The following is a 23,745-nucleotide window of genomic DNA, read 5'->3' as shown; positions in this document are numbered from 1 at the left end:
GGTACTGTCCTATTACATGTATTGCAGCAGTGCTGAGAAGTGCAGACGCTCTCCTATTACACGCATTGCAGCAGTGATGAGAAGTGCAGGTACTCTCCTATTACATGTATTGCAGCAGTGCTGAGAAGAGCAGGTACTCTCCTATTACATGTATTACAGCAGTGCTGAAAAGTGCAGGTACTCTCCTATTACATGTATTACAGCAGGGATGAGAAGTGCTGGTACTCTCCTGTTACATGTATTACAGCATTACTGAGAAGTGCAGGTGCTCCTCTATTACATGAATTGCACGAGTGGTGAGAAGTGCAGGTACTCTCCTATTACATGTATTGCAGCAGTGCTGAGAAGTGCAGGCGCTCTCCTATTACATGTATTGCAGCAGTGCTGAGAAGTGCAGGCGCTCTCATATTACATGTATTGCATCAGTGCTGAGAAGTGCAGGTACTCTCCTATTACATGTATTGCAGCAGTGCTGAGAAGTGCAGGTGTTCTCCTATTACATGTATTGCAGCAGTGCTGAGAAGTGCAGGTACTCCTCCACTAAATGTATTGCAGGAGTGCTGAGAAGTGCAGGTACTCTACCATAGAATGTACTGCAGCAGTGCTGAGAAGTGAAGGTACTCTCCCATTAAATGTATTGCAGCAGTGCTGAGTAGTGCAGGTAATCTCCTATTACATGTATTACAGCAGTGCGGAGAAGTGCAGGTGCTCTCCTATTACATGTATTGCAGCAGTGCCGAGAAGTGCAGGTACTCTCGTATTACATGTATTGCAGCAGTGATGAGAAGTGCTGGTACTCTCCTATTACATGTATTACAGCATTACTGAGAAGTGCAGGTGCTTCCCTATTACATGAATTGCACGAGTTGTGAGAAGTGCAGGTACTCCCCTATTACATGTTTTGCAGCATTACTAAGAAGTTCAGATGCTCTCCTATTACTTGTATTGCAGCATTACTAAGAAGTTTAGGTGCTCCCTATTACATGTATTGCAGCAGTGCTGAGAAGTGCAGGTGCTCTCCTATTACATGTATTGCAGCAGTGCTGAGAAGTTCAGGTGCTCTCCTATTACATGTATTGCAGCAGTGCTGAGAAGTGCAGGTGCTCTCCTATTACATGTATTGCAGCAGTGCTGAGAAGTTCAGGTGCTCTCCTATTACATGTATTGCAGCAGTGCTGAGACATGCAGGTACTCTCCTATTACATGTATTGCAGCATTACTAAGAAGTTTAGGTGCTCTCCTATTGCATGTATTGCAGCAGGGCTGAGAAGTGCAGGTGCTCTCCTATTACATGTATTGCAGCAGTGCTGAGAAGTTCAGGTGCTCTCCTATTACATGTTTAGCAGCAGTGCTGAGAAGTGCAGGTACTGTCCTATTACATGAATTGCAGGAGTGGTGAGAAGTGCAGGTGCTCTCCTATTACATGTATTGCAGCAGTACTGAGAAGTGCAGGCGCTCTCCTATTACACGTATTGCAGCAGTGATGAGAAGTGCAGGTACTCTCCTATTACATGTATTGCAGCAGTGCTGAGAAGAGCAGGTACTCTCCTATTACATGTATTACAGCAGTGCTGAAAAGTGCAGGTACTCTCCTATTACATGTATTACAGCACGGATGAGAAGTGCTGGTACTCTCCTGTTACATGTATTACAGCATTACTGAGAAGTGCAGGTGCTCCTCTATTACATGAATTGCACGAGTGGTGAGAAGTGCAGGTACTCTCCTATTACATGTATTGCAGCAGTGCTGAGAAGTGCAGGCGCTCTCCTATTACATGTATTGCAGCAGTGCTGAGAAGTGCAGGCGCTCTCATATTACATGTATTGCATCAGTGCTGAGAAGTGCAGGTACTCTCCTATTACATGTATTGCAGCAGTGCTGAGAAGTGCAGGTGTTCTCCTATTACATGTATTGCAGCAGTGCTGAGAAGTGCAGGTACTCCTCCACTAAATGTATTGCAGGAGTGCTGAGAAGTGCAGGTACTCTACCATAGAATGTACTGCAGCAGTGCTGAGAAGTGAAGGTACTCTCCCATTAAATGTATTGCAGCAGTGCTGAGTAGTGCAGGTAATCTCCTATTACATGTATTACAGCATTACTAAGAAGTTCAGATACTCCCCTATTACATGTTTTGCAGCATTACTAAGAAGTTCAGATGCTCTCCTATTACTTGTATTGCAGCATTACTAAGAAGTTTAGGTGCTCCCTATTACATGTATTGCAGCAGTGCTGAGAAGTGCAGGTGCTCTCCTATTACATGTATTGCAGCAGTGCTGAGAAGTTCAGGTGCTCTCCTATTACATGTATTGCAGCAGTGCTGAGACATGCAGGTACTCTCCTATTACATGTATTGCAGCATTACTAAGAAGTTTAGGTGCTCTCCTATTGCATGTATTGCAGCAGGGCTGAGAAGTGCAGGTGCTCTTCTATTACATGTATTGCAGCAGTGCTGAGAAGTTCAGGTGCTCTCCTATTACATGTTTAGCAGCAGTGCTGAGAAGTGCAGGTACTGTCCTATTACATGAATTGCAGGAGTGGTGAGAAGTGCAGGTGCTCTCCTATTACATGTATTGCAGCAGTGCTGAGAAGTGCAGGCGCTCTCCTATTACACGTATTGCAGCAGTGATGAGAAGTGCAGGTACTCTCCTATTACATGTATTGCAGCAGTGCTGAGAAGAGCAGGTACTCTCCTATTACATGTATTACAGCAGTGCTGAAAAGTGCAGGTACTCTCCTATTACATGTATTACAGCAGGGATGAGAAGTGCTGGTACTCTCCTGTTACATGTATTACAGCATTACTGAGAAGTGCAGGTGCTCCTCTATTACATGAATTGCACGAGTGGTGAGTGTAGGAGGCTGGACTGGCTTGTAGTGAGTACCAAGGGGTACTTGCACCTTGCACCAGGCCCAGTTATCCCTTATTAGTGTATAGGGTGTCTAGCAGCTTAGGCTGATAGATAATGGCAGCTTAGCAGAGCAGCTTAGGCTGAACTAGGAGATGAGTGAAGCTCCTACAGTACCACTAGTGTCATATGCACAATATCATAAGAAAACACAATACACAGATATACTAAAAATAAAGGTACTTTATTTTTATGACAATATGCCAAAGTATCTTAGAGTGTACCCTCAGTGAGAGGATAGGAAATATACACAAGATATATGTACACAATACCAAAAATATGCAGTATAGTCTTAGAAAACAGTGCAAACAATGTATAGTTACAATAGGATGCAATGGGGAAACATAGGGATAGGGGCATCACAAACCATATACTCCAAAAGTGGAATGCGAACCACGAATGGACCCCAAACCTATGTGACCTTGTAGAGGGTCGCTGGGACTATTGGAAAATAGTGAGAGTTAGAAAAATAACCCTCCCCAAGACCCTGAAAAGTGAGTGCAAAGTGCACTAAAGTTCCCCTAAGGACAAAATAGTCGTGTTAGAGGGAAAATGCAAGGAAAACACAACTCAGCAATGCAACAACGATGGATTCCTGACTGAGGGTACCTGTGGAACAAGGGGACCAAGTCCAAAAGTCACAAGCAACTCGGAGATGGGCAGATGCCCAAGAAATGCCAGCGGTTGGTGCAAAGAAGCTCTTACTAGGCTGAAGAACTGTGAATACTGCAGGAACGACAAGGGCTAGAGACTTCCCCTTTGGAGGATGGATCCCCCACGCCTTGGAGAGTCGTGCAGAAGTGTTTTCCCGCCAGATGGACGCCAACAAGCCTTGCTACACGCAAATCGTGCGTTTGGCGTTTTTGTACGCTGCTGGGGCCCAGGAGGGACCAGGAGGTCGCAAATTGGACCTGCAGAGAGAGGGGACGTCGAGCAAGACAAAGAGCCCTCACTGAAGCAGGTAGCACCCGGAGAAGTGCCAGAAACAGGCACTACAAAGATGCGTGAAACGGTGCTCGCCGAAGTTGCACAAAGGAGTCCCACGTCGCCGGAGACCAACTTAGAAAGTCGTGCAATGCAGGTTAGAGTGCCGTGGACCCAGGCTTGGCTGTGCACGAAGGATTTCCGCCGGAAGTGCACAGGGGCCGGAGTAGCTTGCAAAGTCGCGGTTCCCAGCAATGCAGCCCAGCGAGGTGAGGCAAGGACTTACCTCCACCAAACTTGGGCTGAAGAGTCACTGGACTGTGGGGGTCACTTGGACGGTGTCGCTGGATTCGAGGGACCTCGCTCGTCGTGCTGAGAGGAGACCCAAGGGACCGGTAATGCAGCTTTTTGGTGCCTGCGGTTGCAGGGGGAAGATTCCGTCGACCCACGGGAGATTTCTTCGGAGCTTCTGGTGCAGAGAGGAGGCAGACTACCCCCACAGCATGCACAAGCAGGAAAACAGTCGAGAAGGCGGCAGGATCAGCATTACAGAGTTGCAGTAGTCGTCTTTGCTACTATGTTGCAGGTTTGCAGGCTTCCAGCGCGGTCAGCGGTCGATTCCTTATCAGAAGGTGAAGAGGGAGATGCAGAGGAACTCGGCTGAGCTCATGCATTCGTTATCTAAAGTTTCCCCAGAGACAGAGACCCTAAATAGCCAGAAAAGAGGGTTTGGCTACCTAGGAGAGAGGAAAGGCTACTAACACCTGAAGGAGCCTATCAGCAGGAGTCTCTGACGTCACCTGGTGGCACTGGCCACTCAGAGCAGTCCAGTGTGCCAGCAGCACCTCTGTTTCCAAGATGGCAGAGGTCTGGAGCACACTGGAGGAGCTCTGGACACCTCCCAGGGGAGGTGCAGGTCAGGGGAGTGGTCACTCCCCTTTCCTTTGTCCAGTTTCGCGCCAGAGCAGGGGCTAAGGGGTCCCTGAACCGGTGTAGACTGGCTTATGCAGAATTGGGCACATATGTGCCCAACAAAGCATTTCCAGAGGCTGGGGGAGGCTACTCCTCCCCTGCCTTCACACCATTTTCCAAAGGGAGAGGGTGTCACACCCTCTCTCAGAGGAAGTTCTTTGTTCTGCCATCCTGGGCCAGGCCTGGCTGGACCCCAGGAGGGCAGCTGCCTGTCTGAGGGGTTGGCAGCAGCAGCAGCTGCAGTGAAACCCCAGGAAGGGCAGTCTGGCAGTACCAGGGTCTGTGCTACAGACCACTGGGATCATGGAATTGTACCAACAATGCCAGGATGGCATAGAGGGGGCAATTCCATGATCATAGACATGTTACATGGCCATATTCGGAGTTACCATGGTGAAGCTACATATAGGTAGTGACCTATATGTAGTGCACGCGTGTAATGGTGTCCCCGCACTCACAAAGTTCAGTGAATTGGCTCTGAACAATGTGGGGGCACCTTGGCTAGTGCCAGGGTGCCCTCACACTAAGTAACTTTGCACCTAACCTTTACCAGGTAAAGGTTAGACATATAGGTGACTTATAAGTTACTTAAGTGCAGTGTAAAATGGCTGTGAAATAACGTGGACGTTATTTCACTCAGGCTGCAGTGGCAGGCCTGTGTAAGAATTGTCAGAGCTCCCTATGGGTGGCAAAAGAAATGCTGCAGCCCATAGGGATCTCCTGGAACCCCAATACCCTGGGTACCTCAGTACCATATACTAGGGAATTATAAGGGTGTTCCAGTAAGCCAATGTAAATTGGTAAAAATGGTCACTAGCCTGTTAGTGACAATTTGGAAAGAAATGAGAGAGCATAACCACTGAGGTTCTGATTAGCAGAGCCTCAGTGAGACAGTTAGTCACTACACAGGTAACACATTCAGGCACACTTATGAGCACTGGGGCCCTGGGTTACCAGGGTCCCAGTGACACATACAACTAAAACAACATATATACAGTGAAAAATGGGGGTAACATGCCAGGCAAGATGGTACTTTCCTACACAACCCCCCCCCCCAAACGAAGGACAATAAGACTAGCCATTACCTGATGAGTCTTCATTGTCTAAGTGGAAATATCTGGAGAGTCCATCTGCATTGGAGTGGCTACTCCCAGGTCTATGTTCCACTGTATAGTCCATTCCCTGTAGGGATATGGACCACCTCAACAATTTAGGATTTTCACCTTTCATTTGTTTTAGCCAAAGTAGAGGTTTGTGGTCTGTCTGAACAATGAAGTGAGTGCCAAACAGGTATGGCCTCAACTTCTTCAGAGCCCAGACCACAGCAAAGGCCTCCCTCTCAATGGCAGACCAACGCTTTTCTCTAGGGGTCAACCTTCTACTAATAAAAGCAACAGGTTGATCCTGGCCCTCAGAATTAAGTTGTGATAGGACTGCCCCTACTCCTAATTCAGATGCATCAGTTTGGACATAGAATTTTTTAGAGTAACAAGGGCTTTTCAGGACAGGTGCAGAGCACATGGCCTGCTTCAGCTCCTCAAAAGCTTTCTGACAGCTTGCTGTCCATAATACCTTTTTAGGCATTTTCTTGGATGTGAGGTCATTAAGAGGGGCTGCAATGGAGCCATAGTTCTTAATGAACCTCCTGTAATACCCAGTGAGGCCTAGGAAGGCTCTCACCTGAGTCTGAGTGGTAGGGGGAACCCAATCAATAATAGTTTGGATTTTCCCCTGAAGTGGTGCAATCTGTTCCCCACCAACAAGGTGTCCCAGATAAACCACCTTACCCTGCCCTATCTGGCACTTTGAAGCCTTGATAGTGAGGCCTGCCTTTTGCAGGGCCTCCAAAACTTTCCAAAGGTGGACCAGGTGATCATCCCAGCTGGAGCTAAAGACAGCTATATCATCCAAATATGCTGCACTGAAAGCTTCCAGCCCTTGCAGGACTGTGTTCACCAACCTCTGAAAAGTGGCAGGTGCATTTTTCAAACCAAAAGGCATTACAGTAAACTGGTAATGTCCTCCAATGGTAGAAAATGCAGTCTTAGATTTAGCATCTTCTGACAATTTGATCTGCCAATACACTGCAGTCAAATCAAAAGTGCTTAGATACTTGGCAGATGCCAGTGTATCTATGAGCTCATCTGCCCTGGGTATAGGGTGAGCATCAGTTTTGGTTACCAAGTTGAGACCTCTATAGTCTACACAAAACCTCATTTCCTTCTTTCCATCTTTAGAATTGGGTTTTGGTACCAGTACCACAGGAGAAGCCCATGGACTGTCAGAGTGCTCAACCACTCCTAGTTCCAACATTTTCTGAACTTCTTGCTTTATGCAGTCCCTGACATGGTCAGGCTGCCTATAGATCTTACTTTTGACAGGTAAACTGTCTCCAGTATCTATAGTGTGCTCACACCAAGAAGTGGTGCCTGGCACAGTAGAGAAGAGTTCTGAAAATTGTCCTAGGAGATTTATGCAATTATCTTTCTGCTCAGCAGTAAGACAATCAGCCAAAACTACACCTTCCACAAGAGCATCTTGTTCTGTGGAAGAGAAGAGATCAGGTAGAGGATCACTGTCTTCTTCCTGTCCCTCATCTGTTGCCATGAGCAGGGTGAGATCAGCCCTGTCATAGTAGGGTTTCAGGCGGTTGACATGGAGCACCCTAAGGGGACTCCTGGCAGTGCCTAAGTCAACCAAGTAGGTGACTTCACCCTTCTTTTCAACAATTGTGTGGGGACCACTCCATTTATCTTGGAGTGCTCTTGGGGCCACAGGCTCCAAGACCCACACTTTCTGCCCTGGTTGGTACTGAACCAAAACAGCCTTCTGATCATGCCATTGCTTCTGTAGCTCTTGGCTGGCCTGAAGGTTTTTACTGGCATTTTTCATGTACTCAGCCATCCTTGATCTGAGGCCAAGTACATAATCCACAATATCCTGCTTAGGAGCTTTTAAAGGTTGTTCCCAACCCTCCTTTACAAGTGTGAGTGGACCCCTAACAGGGTGTCCAAAAAGAAGTTCAAAGGGGCTGAAGCCCACTCCTTTCTGGGGTACCTCCCTGTAGGCAAAAAGGAGGCATGGTAGAAGGATATCCCATCTCCTGCGGAGTTTTTCAGGGAGTCCCATAATCATGCCTTTGAGAGTGTTATTAAATCTCTCCACCAGTCCATTTGTTTGTGGATGATAGGGTGTTGTGAACTTGTAAGTTACACCACACTCCTTCCACATGGCCTTTAAGTATGCAGACATGAAATTGCTTCCTCTGTCTGATACTACTTCCTTTGGGAAGCCCACCCTGGAAAATATTCCAAGGAGGGCCTTTGCCACTGCAGGAGCTGTAGTGGTCCTTAAAGGAATAGCTTCAGGATATCTTGTGGCATGGTCCACTACCACCAAGATAAACCTATTGCCTGAAGCAGTAGGAGGGTCAAGGGGGCCAACTATGTCAACCCCTACCCTTTCAAAGGGAACCCCAACCACAGGCAGTGGGATAAGGGGTGCCTTTGGAGTGCCACCTGTTTTGCCACTGGCTTGACAGGTTTCACAGGACTTACAAAATTCTTTTGTGTCCTCAGACATCCTAGGCCAATGAAACAATGGTACCAATCTGTCCCAAGTTTTCATTTGACCCAGGTGCCCAGCTAAGGGAATGTCATGTGCCAGTGTTAGGAGGAACTTTCTGTACTCCTGAGGAATCACTAATCTCCTGGCAGCTCCAGGTTTAGGATCCCTATGCTCAGTGTACAAGAGGTTGTCCTCCCAGTAAACTCTGTGAGAGTCACTGACATCCCCATTAGCCTGTTTGACAGCTTGCTGTCTGAGACCCTCTAATGTGGGACAGGTTTGCTGTGCCACACTCAGCTCCTCCCTGGCAGGCCCCCCTTCACCCAAAAGCTCAGCAGTGTCTGCTTCCAGCTCCTCTGGTGTAGGTTCTGCACAGGGAGGGAATTCCTCTTCCTCAGAAGTAGAATCCACTGTAGAGGGAGGGATAGTAGGAAGTGGTTTGCTTCTACTAACCCTAGCTTTAGGGAGCACTTGGTCCATTGTTCCAGGATCCAAGCTTCCCTGTCCTTTTTGCTTTTTGGCCTGAGCCCTTGTCAAAGCAAAAATATGCCCTGGGATGCCCAGCATTGCTGCATGGGCCTCCAACTCCACATCTGACCAAGCTGATGTCTCCAAATCATTCCCTAATAGACAGTCTACAGGTAAATCTGAAGCTACCACAACTTTCTTTGGACCAGATACCCCCCCCCAGTTGAGATTTACAACAGCCATGGGGTGGCTTTGTGTTATGTTGTGAGCATCGGTTACTTGGTACTGGTGTCCAAGTATGTGTTGTTCAGGGTGCACCAGTTTCTCAATCACCATTGTGACACTGGCACCTGTGTCCCTGTAGGCCTGGACCTCAACACCATTTATTAGGGTTAGTTGCTTGTACTTCTCCAAGTTATGGGGGCAAGCAACCAAAGTGGCTAAATCAATAGCCCCTTCAGAGACTAAAGTAGCCTCTGTGGTCTCCCTAATCAGACCAACCCCAACTAAATTACCAAAAGTGAGCCCAGCTACTCCCTTGGATTGGCTATTAGTAGGTTTGCTCCCACCACCACTGCTATTAGTAGGGACACTAGGTGTAGCAGTAGGGGTTGTAGTGGTAGGAGCTGTGGTGCCTTTCTTTGGACAACTGGGATCTGTTGTCCAATGGCCTTTTATTTTACATAAATAGCACCATGGTTTCTTTTCCTTGTTCTGATTAAAGGAGGATTTGGACCCACCACCCCCACCAGAGTGTTTTTGTGGGCCTGATGAAGACTCATTTTTAGATTTGTCCCCACCCTTGTCAGAAGACTTACCATCCTTCTTTTTGTTGCCATCTTTGTCACCCCCTGTATGAACTTTTCTGTTCACTCTTGTTCTGACCCATTTGTCTGCCTTCTTTCCCAATTCTTGGGGAGAGGTCAGATCAGAGTCCACCAAGTACTGGTGCAACAAATCAGACACACAATTATTAAGAATATGCTCTCTCAGGATCAAGTTATACAGGCTGTCATAATCAGTAACTTTACTGCCATGTAACCACCCCTCCAAGGACTTCACTGCCTGGTCAATGAAATCAACCCAGTCTTGTGAAGACTCCTTTTTGGTATCTCTGAACTTTATCCTGTACTGTTCAGTGGTTAAGCCATAACCATCCAGGAGTGCATTCTTAAGAACTTGGAAATTGTTAGCATCATTTTCTTTTACAGTAAGGAGCCTATCCCTACCTTTTCCAGTAAATGATAGCCATAGGATAGCAGCCCACTGCTTTTGAGGGACATCCTGTACAGCACAGGCCCTCTCAAGTGCAGCAAACCACTTGTTAATGTCATCCCCCTCCTTATAAGGGGGAACTATCTTGTGCAGATTCCTGGAATCATGCTCTTTTGCAGGATGACTATGGGGAATACTGCTGCTGCCACCATGGGTATCTAAACCCATCTTCTGTCTTTCCCTCTCTATTTCTAAAGACTGTCTATCCAAATCCAGCTGTTGCTTCTTGAGCTTCAGTCTGGTTTGTTCCACTCTCAATCTATTGAGCTCCCTTTCTAACAATCTGTCATCAGGGTGGGTGGGAGGGACATTTCTAGATACAGAGGTATGATGGGAATGAACAGAAGGAGACCTGTCCCTTACAGAGGGCACCCTAACAGCTTGGCTACCAGTATAATGTGAGAGCACACCATTAGTATGGTGTGATTCAACCTCTGTACCAACTATGCTAGACTGTCTAGTAATGGGCAGGCTGAGAAGTTTCTTTCCTGAACCTTTTCCTGGGGGAGTCCCTGGATCAGATTGAGAACCATTAGCTACTTTTTCTACAGATTGGGCACTTATGGCCTTATCCTGTACTCTAAGCATATTAATTAACAGTTCTAAAGAAGGATTCTTCCCTACACTCAAACCTCTCTCTATGCAGAGACTCCTTGCTCCTTTCCAGCTAAGGTGATCATATGCAAGTTTGGACAGTTCAACATTTTGGCCTGTGCCAGACATTTTTAGAGAGAGTTAAAGTGATAGACAAAGAGAAAAAAGTTTTCAGAACTTTTTGGAAAGACAGAAAAAAACTTTTTAAACTTTTAAGAACTTTTTGAAAGTTTAGAAGTACTTTTCAGCACTTAGAAAAGAGTGAAAAGAGGAAATGCAAAACTTTTTGGCTATGTGTATATACACTGACCTTGTTTTGTATATTTTTCTCTTATGAAAAGTACAATGACAAGAGTGGTAAGTAGTCTCAAGCACTTATCCCACCACTGCACAACCAATGTAGGAGGCTGGACTGGCTTGTAGTGAGTACCATGGGGTACTTGCACCTTGCACCAGGCCCAGTTATCCCTTATTAGTGTATAGGGTGTCTAGCAGCTTAGGCTGATAGATAATGGTAGCTTAGCAGAGCAGCTTAGGCTGAACTAGGAGACGTGTGAAGCTACTACAGTACCACCTAGTGTCATATGCACAATATCATAAGAAAACACAATACACAGTTATACTAAAAATAAAGGTACTTTATTTTTTATGACAATATGCCAAAGTATCTTAGAGTGTACCCTCAGTGAGAGGATAGGAAATATACACAAGATATATATACACAATAGCAAAAATATGCAGTATAGTCTTAGAAAACAGTGCAAACAATGTATAGTTACAATAGGATGCAATGGGGAAACATAGGGATAGGGGCAACACAAACCATATACTCCAGAAGTGGAATGCGAACCACGAATGGACCCCAAACCTATGTGACCTTGTAGAGGGTCGCTGGGACTATTAGAAAATAGTGAGAGTTAGAAAAATAACCCTCCCCAAGAGCCTGAAAAGTGAGTGCAAAGTGCACTAAAGTTCCCCTAAGGACAAAATAGTTGTGTTAGAGGGAAAATGCAAGGAAAACACAACTCAGCAATGCAACAACGATGGATTCCTGACTGAGGGTACCTGTGGAACAAGGGGACCAAGTCCAAAAGTCACAAGCAACTCGGAGATGGGCAGATGCCCAAGAAATGCCAGCGGTTGGTGCAAAGAAGCTCTTACTAGGCTGAAGAACTGTGAATACTGCAGGAACGACAAGGGCTAGAGACTTCCCCTTTGGAGGATGGATCCCCCACGCCTTGGAGAGTCGTGCAGAAGTGTTTTCCCGCCGGATGGACGCCAACAAGCCTTGCTACACGCAAATCGTGCGTTTGGCGTTTTTGGACGCTGCTGGGGCCCAGGAGGGATCAGGAGGTCGCAAATTGGACCTGCAGAGAGAGGGGACGTCGAGCAAGACAAAGAGCCCTGACTGAAGCAGGTAGCACCCGGAGAAGTGCCAGAAACAGGCACTACGAGGATGCGTGAAACGGTGCTCGCCGAAGTTGCACAAAGGAGTCCCACGTCGCCGGAGACCAACTTAGAAAGTCGTGCAATGCAGGTTAGAGTGCCGTGGACCCAGGCTTGGCTGTGCACGAAGGATTTCCGCCGGAAGTGCACAGGGGCCGGAGTAGCTTGCAAAGTCGCGGTTCCCAGCAATGCAGCCCAGCGAGGTGAGGCAAGGACTTACCTCCACCAAACTTGGGCTGAAGAGTCACTGGACTGTGGGGGTCACTTGGACGGTGTCGCTGGATTCGAGGGACCTCGCTCGTCGTGCTGAGAGGAGACCCAAGGGGCCGGTAATGCAGCTTTTTGGTGCCTGCGGTTGCAGGGGGAAGATTCCGTCGACCCACGGGAGATTTCTTCAGAGCTTCTGGTGCAGAGAGGAGGCAGACTACCCCCACAGCATGCACAAGCAGGAAAACAGTCGAGAAGGCGGCAGGATCAGCGTTACAGAGTTGCAGTAGTCGTCTTTGCTACTATGTTGCAGGTTTGCAGGCTTCCAGCGCGGTCAGCGGTCGATTCCTTATCAGAAGGTGAAGAGGGAGATGCAGAGGAACTCGGCTGAGCTCATGCATTCGTTATCTAAAGTTTCCCCAGAGACAGAGACCCTAAATAGCCAGAAAAGAGGGTTTGGCTACCTAGGAGAGAGGAAAGGCTACTAACACCTGAAGGAGCCTATCAGCAGGAGTCTCTGACGTCACCTGGTGGCACTGGCCACTCAGAGCAGTCCAGTGTGCCAGCAGCACCTCTGTTTCCAAGATGGCAGAGGTCTGGAGCACACTGGAGGAGCTCTGGACACCTCCCAGGGGAGGTGCAGGTCAGGGGAGTGGTCACTCCCCTTTCCTTTGTCCAGTTTCGCGCCAGAGCAGGGGCTAAGGGGTCCCTGAACCGGTGTAGACTGGCTTATGCAGAATTGGGCACATCTGTGCCCAACAAAGCATTTCCAGAGGCTGGGGGAGGCTACTCCTCCCCTGCCTTCACACCATTTTCCAAAGGGAGAGGGTGTCACACCCTCTCTCAGAGGAAGTTCTTTGTTCTGCCATCCTGGGCCAGGCCTGGCTGGACCCCAGGAGGGCAGCTGCCTGTCTGAGGGGTTGGCAGCAGCAGCAGCTGCAGTGAAACCCCAGGAAGGGCAGTCTGGCAGTACCAGGGTCTGTGCTACAGACCACTGGGATCATGGAATTGTACCAACAATGCCAGGATGGCATAGAGGGGGCAATTCCATGATCATAGACATGTTACATGGCCATATTCGGAGTTACCATGGTGAAGCTACATATAGGTAGTGACCTATATGTAGTGCACGCGTGTAATGGTGTCCCCGCACTCACAAAGTTCAGTGAATTGGCTCTGAACAATGTGGGGGTGTAGGAGGCTGGACTGGCTTGTAGTGAGTATCAAGGGGTACTTGCACCTTGTACCAGGCCCAGTTATCCCTTATTAGTGTATAGGGTGTCTAGCAGCTTAGGCTGATAGATAATGGTAGCTTAGCAAAGCAGCTCAGGCTGAACTAGGAGACGTGTGAAGCTACTACAGTACCACTTAGTGTCATATGCACAATATCATAAGAAAACACAATACACAGTTATACTAAAAATAAAGGTACTTTATTTTTATGACAATATGCCAAAGTATCTTAGAGTGTACCCTCAGTGAGAGGATAGGAAATATACACAAGATATATATACACAATACCAAAAATAAGCAGTATAGTCTTAGAAAACAGTGCATACAGTGTAAAATTACAATAGGATGCAATGGGAGCACATAGGGATAGGGGCAACACAAACCATATACTCCAAAAGTGGAATGTGAATCACAAATGGACCCCAAACCTATGTGACCTTGTAGAGGGTCGCTGGGACTATTAGAAAATAGCAAGGGTTAGAAAAATACCCCACCCCAAGACCCTGAAAAGTGAGTGCAAAGTGCACTGAAGTTCCCCTAAAGACACAGAAGTCGTGATAGAGGGAAAATGCAAGGAAAACACAAATCAGCAGTGCAACAACGATGGATTCCTGACTGAGGGTACCTGTGGAACAAGGGGACCAAGTCCAAAAGTCACAAGCAAGTCGGAGATGGGCAGATGCCCAAGAAATGCCAACTGTTGGTGCAAAGAAGCTCTTACTAGGCTGAAGAACTGTGAATACTGCAGAAACGACAAGGGCTAGAGACTTTCCCTTTGGAGGATGGATCCCCCACGCCTTGGAGAGTCGTGCAGAAGTGTTTTCCCGCCGGATGGACGCCAACAAGCCTTGCTAGCTGCAAATCGTGCGGTTAGCGTTTTTGGACGCTGCTGTGGCCCAGGATGGACCAGGACGGTGCAAATTGGACCAGGAGGTAGAGGGGTCGTCGAGCAAGACAAGGAGCCCTCACAGCAGCAGATAGCACCCGGAGAAGTGCCAGAAACAGGCACTACGAGGATGTGTGAAATGGTGCTCGCCTGAAGTCACACAAAGGAGTCCCACGTCGCCGGAGAACAACTTAGGAAGTCGTGCAATGCAGGTTAGAGTGCCGGGGACCCCAGCTTCCGGGTGCACGAAGGATTTCCGCCGGAAGTGCACGGGAGCTGGAGAAGTTGCAAAAGTCGCGAAAACCAACAATGCAGTCTGGTGTGGGGAGGCAAGGACTTACCTCCACCAAACTTGGACTGAAGAGTCACTGGACCGTGGGGGTCTCTTGGACAGTCTTGCTGGATTCGTGGGACCTCGCTCGTCGTCGTGAGAGGAGACACAAGGGACCGTGATGCAGCTTTTTGGTGCCTGCTTTAGCAGGGGGAAGATTCCGTCGACCCACGGGAGATTTCTTCGCAGCTTCTGATGCAGAGAGGAGGCAGACTACCCCCACAGGATGCACACCAAGAAAAACAGTCGAGAAGGCAGCAGGAGCGGCGTTACAATGTTGCAGTAGTCGTCTTAGCTACTTTGTTGCAGTTTTGCAGGCTTCCAGCGCGGTCAGCAGTCGATTTCTTGGCAGAAGGTGAAGAGAGAGATGCAGAGGAACTCTGATGAGCTCTTACATTCGTTATCTAAAGTTTCCCCAGAGACAGAGACCCTAAATAGCCAGAAAAGAGGGTTTGGCTACCTAGGAGAGAGGAAAGGCTACTAACACCTGAAGGAGCCTATCACAAGGAGTCTCTGACGTCACCTGGTGGCACTGGCCACTCAGAGCAGTCCAGTGTGCCAGCAGCACCTCTGTTTCCAAGATGGCAGAGGTCTGGAGCACACTGGAGGAGCTCTGGACACCTCCCAGGGGAGGTGCAGGTCAGGGGAGTGGTCACTCCCCTTTCCTTTGTCCAGTTTCGCGCCAGAGCAGGGGCTAAGGGGTCCCTGAACCGGTGTAGACTGGCTTATGCAGAATTGGGCACATCTGTGCCCAACAAAGCATTTCCAGAGGCTGGGGGAGGCTACTCCTCCCCTGCCTTCACACCATTTTCCAAAGGGAGAGGGTGTCACACCCTCTCTCAGAGGAAGTTCTTTGTTCTGCCATCCTGGGCCAGGCCTGGCTGGACCCCAGGAGGGCAGCTGCCTGTCTGAGGGGTTGGCAGCAGCAGCAGCTGCAGTGAAACCCCAGGAAGGGCAGTCTGGCAGTACCAGGGTCTGTGCTACAGACCACTGGGATCATGGAATTGTACCAACAATGCCAGGATGGCATAGAGGGGGCAATTCCATGATCATAGACATGTTACATGGCCATATTCGGAGTTACCATGGTGAAGCTACATATAGGTAGTGACCTATATGTAGTGCACGCGTGTAATGGTGTCCCCGCACTCACAAAGTTCAGTGAATTGGCTCTGAACAATGTGGGGGCACCTTGGCTAGTGCCAGGGTGCCCTCACACTAAGTAACTCTGCACCTAACCTTTACCAGGTAAAGGTTAGACATATAGGTGACTTATAAGTTACTTAAGTGTAGTGTAAAATGGCTGTGAAATACCGTGGACGTTATTTCACTCAGGCTGCAGTGGCAGGCCTGTGTAAGAATTGTCAGAGCTCCCTATGGGTGGCAAAAGAAATGCTGCAGCCCATAGGGATCTCCTGGAACCCCAATACCCTGGGTACCTCAGTACCATATACTAGGGAATTATAAGGGTGTTCCAGTAAGCCAATGTAAATTGGTAAAATGGTCACTAGCCTGTCAGTGACAATTTGGAAGTAATGAGAGAGCATAACCACTGAGGTTCTGGTTAGCAGAGCCTCAGTGAGACAGTTAGGCACCACACAGGGAACATATACATGCACGCCTATGAGCACTGGGGCCCTGTGTGACAGGGTCCCAGTGACACATACATATAGGCCACAAACCTATGAGCACTGGGGTCCTGACAAGCAGGATCCCAGTGACACATAACAAACATACTGAAAACATAGTGTTTTCACTATGAGCACTGAGGCCTGGCTATCAGGATCCCAGTGAGACAGTGAAAACAGTGACAAACACCCTGACATACACTCACAAACAGGCCAAAAGTGGGGGTAACAAGGCTAGGAAGAGGCTACCTTCTCACAGGGGGTACCTTGGCTAGTGCCAGGGTGCCCTCACACTAAGTAACTTTGCACCTAACCTTTACCAGGTAAAGGTTAGACATATAGGTGACTTATAAGTTACTTAAGTGCAGTGTAAAATGGCTGTGAAATAACGTGGACGTTATTTCACTCAGGCTGCAATGGCAGGCCTGTGTAAGAATTGTCAGAGCTCCCTATGGGTGGCAAAAGAAATGCTGCAGCCCATAGGGATCTCCTGGAACCCCAATACCCTGGGTACCTCAGTACCATATACTAGGGAATTATAAGGGTGTTCCAGTAAGCCAATGTAAATTGGTAAAAATGGTCACTAGCCTGTTAGTGACAATTTGGAAAGAAATGAGAGAGCATAACCACTGAGGTTCTGATTAGCAGAGCCTCAGTGAGACAGTTAGTCACTACACAGGTAACACATTCAGGCACACTTATGAGCACTGGGGCCCTGGGTTACCAGGGTCCCAGTGACACATACAACTAAAACAACATATATACAGTGAAAAATGGGGGTAACATGCCAGGCAAGATGGTACTTTCCTACAGTGAGAAGTGCAGGTACTCTCCTATTACATGTATTGCAGCAGTGCTGAGAAGTGCAGGCGCTCTCCTATTACATGTATTGCAGCAGTGCTGAGAAGTGCAGGCACTCTCATATTACATGTATTGCATCAGTGCTGAGAAGTGCAGGTACTCTCCTATTACATGTATTGCAGCAGTGCTGAGAAGTGCAGGTGTTCTCCTATTACATGTATTGCAGCAGTGCTGAGAAGTGCAGGTACTCCTCCACTAAATGTATTGCAGGAGTGCTGAGAAGTGCAGGTACTCTACCATAGAATGTACTGCAGCAGTGCTGAGAAGTGAAGGTACTCTCCCATTAAATGTATTGCAGCAGTGCTGAGTAGTGCAGGTAATCTCCTATTACATGTATTACAGCATTACTGAGAAGTTCAGATACTCCCCTATTACATGTTTTGCAGCATTACTAAGAAGTTCAGATGCTCTCCTATTACTTGTATTGCAGCATTACTAAGAAGTTTAGGTGCTCCCTATTACATGTATTGCAGCAGTGCTGAGAAGTGCAGGTGCTCTCCTATTACATGTATTGCAGCAGTGCTGAGAAGTTCAGGTGCTCTCCTATTACATGTATTGCAGCAGTGCTGAGACATGCAGGTACTCTCCTATTACATGTATTGCAGCATTACTAAGAAGTTTAGGTGCTCTCCTATTGCATGTATTGCAGCAGGGCTGAGAAGTGCAGGTGCTCTCCTATTACATGTATTGCAGCAGTGCTGAGAAGTTCAGGTGCTCTCCTATTACATGTTTAGCAGCAGTGCTGAGAAGTGCAGGTACTGTTCTATTACATGAATTGCAGGAGTGGTGAGAAGTGCAGGTGCTCTCCTATTACATGTATTGCAGCAGTGCTGAGAAGTGCAGGCGCTCTCTGTAGGAAAGTACCATCTTGCCTGGCATGTTACCCCCATTTTTCACTGTATATATGTTGTTTTAGTTGTATGTGTCACTGGGACCCTGGTAACCCAGGGCCCCAGTGCTCATAAGTGTGCCTGAATGTGTTACCTGTGTAGTGACTAACTGTCTCACTGAGGCTCTGCTAATCAGAACCTCAGTGGTTATGCTCTCTCATTTCTTTCCAAATTGTCACTGACAGGCTAGTGACCATTTTTACCAATTTACATTGGCTTACTGGAACACCCTTATAATTCCCTAGTATATGGTACTGAGGTACCCAGGGTATTGGGGTTCCAGGAGATCCCTATGGGCTGCAGCATTTCTTTTGCCACCCACAGGGAGCTCTGACAATTCTTACACAGGCCTGCCACTGCAGCCTGAGTGAAATAACGTCCACGTTATTTCACAGCCATTTTACACTGCACTTAAGTAACTTATAAGTCACCTATATGTCTAACCTTTACCTGGTAAAGGTTAGGTGCAAAGTTACTTAGTGTGAGGGCACCCTGGCACTAGCCAAGGTGCCCCCACATTGTTCAGAGCCAATTCACTGAACTTTGTGAGTGCGGGGACACCATTACACACGTGCACTACATATAGGTCACTACCTATATGTAGCTTCACCATGGTAACTCCGAATATGGCCATGTAACATGTCTATGATCATGGAATTGCCCCCTCTATGCCATCCTGGCATTGTTGGTACAATTCCATGATCCCAGTGGTCTGTAGCACAGACCCTGGTACTGCCAGACTGCCCTTCCTGGGGTTTCACTGCAGCTGCTGCTGCTGCCAACCCCTCAGACAGGCAGCTGCCCTCCTGGGGTCCAGCCAGGCCTGGCCCAGGATGGCAGAACAAAGAACTTCCTCTGAGAGAGGGTGTGACACCCTCTCCCTTTGGAAAATGGTGTGAAGGCAGGGGAGGAGTAGCCTCCCCCAGCCTCTGGAAATGCTTTGTTGGGCACAGATGTGCCCAATTCTGCATAAGCCAGTCTACACCGGTTCAGGGACCCCTTAGCCCCTGCTCTGGCGCGAAACTGGACAAAGGAAAGGGGAGTGACCACTCCCCTGACCTGCACCTCCCCTGGGAGGTGTCCAGAGCTCCTCCAGTGTGCTCCAGACCTCAGCCATCTTGGAAACAGAGGTGCTGTTGGCACACTGGACTGCTCTGAGTGGCCAGTGCCACCAGGTGACGTCAGAGACTCCTTGTGATAGGCTCCTTCAGGTGTTAGTAGCCTTTCCTCTCCCCTAGGTAGCCAAACCCTCTTTTCTGGCTATTTAGGGTCTCTGTCTCTGGGGAAACTTTAGATAACGAATGCATGAGCTCAGCCGAGTTCCTCTGCATCTCTCTCTTCACCTTCTGATAAGGAATCGACCGCTGACCGCGCTGGAAGCCTGCAAACCTGCAACATAGTAGCAAAGACGACTACTGCAACTCTGTAACGCTGATCCTGCCGCCTTCTCGACTGTTTTCCTGCTTGTGCATGCTGTGGGGGTAGCCTGCCTCCTCTCTGCACCAGAAGCTCCTAAGAAATCTCCCGTGGGTCGACGGAATCTTCCCCCTGCAACCGCAGGCACCAAAAAGCTGCATTACCGGTCCCTTGGGTCTCCTCTCAGCACGACGAGCGAGGTCCCTCGAATCCAGCGACGCTGTCCAAGTGACCCCCACAGTCCAGTGACTCTTCAGCCCAAGTTTGGTGGAGGTAAGTCCTTGCCTCACCTCGCTGGGCTGCATTGCTGGGAACCGCGACTTTGCAGCTACTCCGGCCCCTGTGCACTTCCGGCGGAAATCCTTCGGGCACAGCCAAGCCTGGGTCCACGGCACTCTAACCTGCATTGCACGACTTTCTAAGTTGGTCTCCGGCGACGTGGGACTCCTTTGTGCAACTTCGGCGAGCACCGTTTCACGCATCCTCGTAGTGCCTGTTTCTGGCACTTTTCCGGGTGCTACCTGCTTCAGTGAGGGCTCTTTATCTTGCTCGACGTCCCCTCTCTCTGCAGGTCCAATTTGCGACCTCCTGGTCCCTCCTGGGCCCCAGCAGCGTCCAAAAACGTCAAACGCACGATTTGCGTGTAGCAAGGCTTGTTGGCGTCTTTTCGGCGGGAAAACACTTCTGCTCGACTCTCCAAGGCGAGAGGGATCCGTCCACCAAAGGGAAAGTCTCTAGCCCTTTATGTTCCTGCAGAAACCTCAGCTTCTTCTGTCCAGTTGAAGCTTCTTTGCACCCGCAGCTGGCATTTCCTGGGCATCTGCCCATCTCCGACTTGCTTGTGACTTTTGGACTTGGTCCCCTTGTTCCACAGGTACCCTAGATTGGAAATCCACAGTTGTTGCATTGCTGGTTTGTGTCTTTCCTGCATTATTTCTCTAACACGACTCTTTTGTCCTTAGGGGAACTTTAGTGCACTTTGCACTCACTTTTCAGGGTCTTGGGGAGGGTTATTTTCCTAACTCTCACTATTTTCTAATAGTCCCAGCGACCCTCTACAAGGTCACATAGGTTTGGGGTCCATTCGTGGTTCACATTCCACTTTTGGAGTATATGGTTTGTGTTGCCCCTATCCCTATGTTTCCCCATTGCATCCTATTGTAACTATACATTGTTTGCACTGTTTTCTAAGACTATACTGCATATTTTTGCTATTGTGTATATATATCTTGTGTATATTTCCTATCCTCTCACTGAGGGTACACTCTAAGATACTTTGGCATATTGTCATAAAAATAAAGTACCTTTATTTTTAGTATAACTGTGTATTGTGTTTTCTTATGATATTGTGCATATGACACTAAGTGGTACTGTAGTAGCTTCACACGTCTCCTAGTTCAGCCTAAGCTGCTCTGCTAAGCTACCATTATCTATCAGCCTAAGCTGCTAGACACCCTATACACTAATAAGGGATAACTGGGCCTGGTGCAAGGTGCAAGTACCCCCTTGGTACTCACTACAAGCCAGTCCAGCCTCCTACATTGGTTGTGCAGTGGTGGGATAAGTGCTTGAGACTACTTACCACTCTTGTCATTGTACTTTTCATAAGAGAAAAATATACAAAACAAGGTCAGTGTATATACACATAGCCAAAAAGTTTTGCATTTCCTCTTTTCACTCTTTTCTAAGTGCTGAAAAGTACTTCTAAAACTTTCAAAAAGTTCTTAAAAGTTTAAAAAGTTTTTTCTGTCTTTCCAAAAAGTTCTGAAAACTTTTTTCTCTTTTTCTATCACTTTAACTCTCTCTAAAAAATGTCTGGCACAGGAAAAAAATTTGAACTGTCCAAACTTGCATATGATCACCTTAACTGGAAAGGACCAAGGAGTCTCTGCATAGAGAGAGGTTTGAGTGTAGGGAAGAATCCTTCCTTAGAACTGTTAATTAATATGCTTAGAGTACAGGATAAGGCCATAAGTGCCCAATCTGTAGAAAAAGTAGCTAATGGTTCTCAATCTGATCCAGGGACTCCCCCAGGAAAAGGTTCAGGAAAGAAACTTCTCAGCCTGCCCATTACTAGACAGTCTAGCATAGTTGGTACAGAGGTTGAATCACACCATACTAATGGTGTGCTCTCACATTATACTGGTAGCCAAGCTGTTAGGGTGCCCTCTGTAAGGGACAGGTCTCCTTCTGTTCATTCCCATCACACCTCTGTATCTAGAAATGTCCCTCCCACCCACCCTGATGACAGATTGTTAGAAAGGGAGCTCAATAGATTGAGAGTGGAACAAACCAGACTGAAGCTCAAGAAGCAACAGCTGGATTTGGATAGACAGTCTTTAGAAGTAGAGAGGGAAAGACAGAAATTGGGTTTAGAAACCCATGGTGGCAGCAGCAGTATTCCCCATAGTCATCCTGCAAAAGAGCATGATTCCAGGAATCTGCACAAGATAGTTCCCCCTTATAAGGAGGGGGATGACATTAACAAGTGGTTTGCTGCACTTGAGAGGGCCTGTGCTGTACAGGATGTCCCTCAAAAGCAGTGGGCTGCTATCCTATGGCTATCATTTACTGGAAAAGGTAGGGATAAGCTCCTTACTGTAAAAGAAAATGATGCTAACAATTTCCAAGTTCTTAAGAATGCACTCCTGGATGGTTATGGCTTAACCACTGAACAGTACAGGATAAAGTTCAGAGAGACCAAAAAGGAGTCTTCACAAGACTGGGTTGATTTCATTGACCAGGCAGTGAAGGCCTTGGAGGGGTAGTTACATGGCAGTAAAGTTACTGATTATGACAGCCTGTATAACTTAATCCTGAGAGAGCATATTCTTAATAATTGTGTGTCTGATTTGTTGCACCAGTACTTGGTGGACTCTGATCTGACCTCTCCCCAAGAATTGGGAAAGAAGGCAGACAAATGGGTCAGAACAAGAGTGAACAGAAAAGTTCATACAGGGGGTGACAAAGATGGCAACAAAAAGAAGGATGGTAAGTCTTCTGACAAGGGTGGGGACAAATCTAAAAATGAGTCTTCATCAGGCCCACAAAAACACTCTGGTGGGGGTGGTGGGTCCAAATCCTCCTTTAATCAGAACAAGGAAAAGAAACCATGGTGCTATTTATGTAAAATAAAAGGCCATTGGACAACAGATCCCAGTTGTCCAAAGAAAGGCACCACAGCTCCTACCACTACAACCCCTACTGCTACACCTAGTGTCCCTACTAATAGCAGTGGTGGTGGGAGCAAACCTACTAATAGCCAATCCAAGGGAGTAGCTGGGCTCACTTTTGGTAATTTAGTTGGGGTTGGTCTGATTAGGGAGACCACAGAGGCTACTTTAGTCTCTGAAGGGGCTATTGATTTAGCCACTTTGGTTGCTTGCCCCCATAACTTGGAGAAGTACAAGCAACTAACCCTAATAAATGGTGTTGAGGTCCAGGCCTACAGGGACACAGGTGCCAGTGTCACAATGGTGATTGAGAAACTGGTGCACCCTGAACAACACATACTTGGACACCAGTACCAAGTAACCGATGCTCACAACATAACACAAAGCCACCCCATGGCTGTTGTAAATCTCAACTGGGGGGGGGTAACTGGTCCAAAGAAAGTTGTGGTAGCTTCAGATTTACCTGTAGACTGTCTATTAGGGAATGATTTGGAGACATCAGCTTGGTCAGATGTGGAGTTGGAGGCCCATGCAGCAATGCTGGGCATCCCAGGGCATATTTTTGCTTTGACAAGGGCTCAGGCCAAAAAGCAAAAAGGACAGGGAAGCTTGGATCCTGGAACAATGGACCAAGTGCTCCCTAAAGCTAGGGCTAGTAGAAGCAAACCACTTCCTACTATCCCTCCCTCTACAGTGGATTCTACTTCTGAGGAAGAAGAATTCCCTCCCTGTGCAGAACCTACACCAGAGGAGCTGGAAGCAGACACTGCTGAGCTTTTGGGTGAAGGGGGGGCCTGCCAGAGAGGAGCTGAGTGTGGCACAGCAAACCTGTCCCACATTAGAGGGTCTCAGACAGCAAGCTGTCAAACAGGCTAATGGGGATGTCAGTGACTCTCACAGAGTTTACTGGGAGGACAACCTCTTGTACACTGAGCATAGGGATCCTAAACCTGGAGCTGCCAGGAGA

The sequence above is a fragment of the Pleurodeles waltl genome, chromosome 4_2, assembly GCF_031143425.1.
Source record: "Pleurodeles waltl isolate 20211129_DDA chromosome 4_2, aPleWal1.hap1.20221129, whole genome shotgun sequence".
Classification (NCBI taxonomy): domain Eukaryota; kingdom Metazoa; phylum Chordata; class Amphibia; order Caudata; family Salamandridae; genus Pleurodeles; species Pleurodeles waltl.
Note: the sequence above shows the minus strand (reverse complement) of the source record.